Raw genomic sequence first — 3,706 nt, 5'->3', positions numbered from 1 at the left:
GCAAGATTTGCGCGCGCACAATCTAATGGCAAATTGACAATAGGATCATTTTGCAGTTATTTAATAGTTCCTTCACCTACTGCTATGTGATGTATTTTCTCGCAATCAAAGGGCCTAGGGGGATAAGCGTGTAAAAGTTGCCCCCGCACGTATCAAGTTTAGATTGACACCATAGATTGACATCTATGTAACTAAAAAATCCTGCAAATATTAACCTTAAAATTATATTTTTGTAGGAGTTATGGAGGGAGAAAGCAAAATCAAAAAAGTAGTTTTTCTCGAAAACGGCTGAACCGATTTTTATGAAAAAAATATATGTTATAAACATCAATGAGACTATTTTAAGAATAAATTTAAAAGAAAATTCTGACACAAATACGGGTCAAAAAAAATTTTTGAATTTTTCAAACATTTTGTTTGAGGTTATGTTTTAGAGATACACCTCTAATTTTTTTTTTAAATATACCTTGAAATGTCTACTTTAACATATATTTTTTTCAAATTTTTCATAGAGGTACTTCATGGCGAAAAATAATGAAAATCATGTATGCGGCGCGGCTGCAGTACGGTTTTAAACTTCTTATTGGGGTGCTTTATTAGTGTGAGTCCCCTTGCCTCTCACAAAACGGGGTGCTTTTTTAGTCTGAGTTCCCTTGCCTCTCAGAAAACCGGGTACTTTTTATGAGTCAAGATTATTTTTTTAATCTTCATCACTATCACTCTCTATTACTGGAATGTAATTGTTTTTCTTGAATACTTTGCTGAGTATTTCCGCTGGTTTGAAAATTTTTGATAAGTACCTAGCATGTGATAAATAATATACCACTGCAGCAATATGGGAGCAACAACCAACAGTTCGTTTTCCATTGGCACATTCACATGTATAATGTGTCAAACCAGAAAAACCAACACTGTTAGGCTTATATCTTAAGAAGCACCTATATGTTGTTCGAGAAATATGACGAGATGGAACTTTCAATTTGAGTACATTTGACTGATCTTTAACATACTCAATTTTTAGCTTACCATCTTTGTCAACCATTTCTGCCAAATATGATACGGCTTGACCGAGTTGGTATGAACCGGTGAATAAGATTTTTAAATCTCTTGCTGTCATTTCTGGGAAATCTAAAATGTCATCTGATGTAACACTTTTGAAAGGTAGCTTTCGACGAAGCCAACCATTTTCTTCTACCTCAGCCGCCAAAGTATTCTGCACGTCTTTTTGACTATGCATTCTCTGTAGAATGTCATCAAAAGTGTCTACATCAGAATGAAACCTTTTTCCAAAGGTGTTGTTGAGAAATGACGCGATTCTGAAGTAAGATCCAATTTTCGGTATCAACTTGTTGTCAATTTTATGATCCAAAGACGATATTTTTGTTTAAGCACACCGTGAACAGATTCAACTGCCCAGCGAATTTTAGTGACAAAACGTGACTCATTGGACTCTTCCATGGACAGTTGTTTTCTTTTTCCTTTCAGAGCAGGCATCAAAACTCTGAAATCTTTTTCTAAAATATCTTTTATATCACGGAAACCGCGATCAAGAACAAAAATATCATCTTTTTTTAGGAACTTACGCAAACTATTTGAATCATCAATGACACTTTTTAAAATCTCCGCATCATTTTGATTAGCAAGGTATGGTCCAAGCATGTCAACAATGTAGCCGTCAGTTGTGCACAGAGTAAAAGGTTTGTACAGAGGAACTTTTTTCTGCCCAGAAAAAGATTTCCTCTGATATTCATTGTTGGTGCTTTTTTGATGACGAGCGTATGTGCCATCACAAATCAAAAATAAATTGTCATTAACATTGAATAATTTTTTTGCCATTTTAGTTGTATGATTCTGAATAAGATCATCTCTATTGAGAGAACTTATGCCGAAACGAAATGGTAAAACTTCATCTTCGAAAGATTTTATTATACTGTTAGAATAATCTGAAACATCATGTTCATTCTTTAATTGTAAGATAGAAGCTATCATTTTATTAGAGTTCTGTCCTTAACTTAAATAGAAAGATAACGAATGCTTGGATCACCGAACGGGATTTACTGTTTCGCAGTGAAATCAACATATCTTTTATGGTATTAAGATTTTCCCAATTTAATCCCGTAAAAACTTTTAACTGTTCTTCTGAAATACTATATTCGCCCACTTTGTCTAATAATGTTGAATCACATTTTATAGAAAGAGTTTCCATCATTTTGGATAACTCTAGCGCTGTGAGATTTGCTGTGTTCGAGTGTACTCTCAAAAGACCAAGATCTTCTTCATAAATTCTATTTTTTATTAAGTGACTTTTACAACACCGATTTCCACATGGTATGTAGATTTTTTTCTTAATATATGCTAAAATTCGAGCTTCTTCAGGAATCGTAGTTAAATTATTTGACAATGAACAAATACAACAATATTTATGCGTAGCTACAGTTCGTTGGATGGGAATTTCGACACATTGGACCTCAGTAATTGTTTTATTTGGTCTGAATTGAATTTCGAATGTCGGATCATCGGTATCGAATTCAGAAGGAGGGTCTCTTTCGATTTCAGACTCAGCATCTTTTTCGGGATTCTTTTTTTTATATATGGAAAGTCGACATTTTTTACATAAAATATCATTAACAATTATTATTCGTTGTAAAGATGAAGAGAAATCATTTGCTTCATTTACATTTTTTACAATTTTCTTTTTACCTTTTACTTTATTCAAAAATGTGTCGCAACCGGCACATTTCGTTTATCGCTGGCGTCCTAGGCATTCTCAAATAAAGAAAAACAAAAGCTTCAAGTAACAAGTAGTACGAATAATCGCGATTATTAAACGAACAAATACGATTAATCAAAGAAAGAAACGCGTTTCAGTTTTCATGAAACATAAGAGAATGTCCAAAATCAAAATAATCACAGCAAAGCAGTCACAGCTGAAATTGGCTTTCACTCGGCTCTCTATCAAAAATCCTGGAGAGTTAAATAAAATAAATGAATAACGGATTTGGAAGACCGACTGCCTGCGCAGTATTAATCAGAGAAACAAATGACTATCAAATAACTAAAGCTGGTATTACGTACTTTTGAACATACGTTGCTAGCAGTTATTATGCGTCACGAATACACATCAATCATGAAATAACGAAAGATTCTTATTAATAGCTCTTTTCAGATGTTTCATGTGAGCGGGAAGTAAAAATCACGGCTGAAGTTGGTTTCTAGAATGAAACGCTCGGCTCTCTGTCGTAAACTTCAGAGAGTTAAAAACTAATGAATAGCGGATTCGGAAGGTTGTCAAAGATGACATATGATCAAGACTAATTGTAAAATTAATTCAATATAGTGTCAACCAGTCAATCGAGTTTCATGTATGCGGCTGGAGCGAGAGTGCCATGTGCTGTGAAAGCGTGGTACCGCGCCGCATACATGATTTTCATTATTTTTCGCCATGAAGTACCTCTATGAAAAATTTGAAAAAAATATATGTTAAAGTAGACATTTCAAGGTATATTTAAAAAAAAATTAGAGGTGTATCTCTAAAACATAACCTCAAAAAAAATGTTTGAAAAATTCAAAAATTTTTTTTTACCCGTATTTGTGTCAGAATTTTCTTTTAAATTTATTCTTAAAATAGTCTCATTGATGTTTATAACATATATTTTTTTCATAAAAATCGGTTCAGCCGTTTTCGAGAAAAACCACTTTTTTGATT

The sequence above is a fragment of the Prenolepis imparis genome, unplaced genomic scaffold (assembly GCF_030444845.1).
Source record: "Prenolepis imparis isolate NDT839.2.m4 unplaced genomic scaffold, iyPreImpa1.0 SCAF_3, whole genome shotgun sequence".
Lineage (NCBI taxonomy): Eukaryota > Metazoa > Arthropoda > Insecta > Hymenoptera > Formicidae > Prenolepis > Prenolepis imparis.
Note: the sequence above shows the minus strand (reverse complement) of the source record.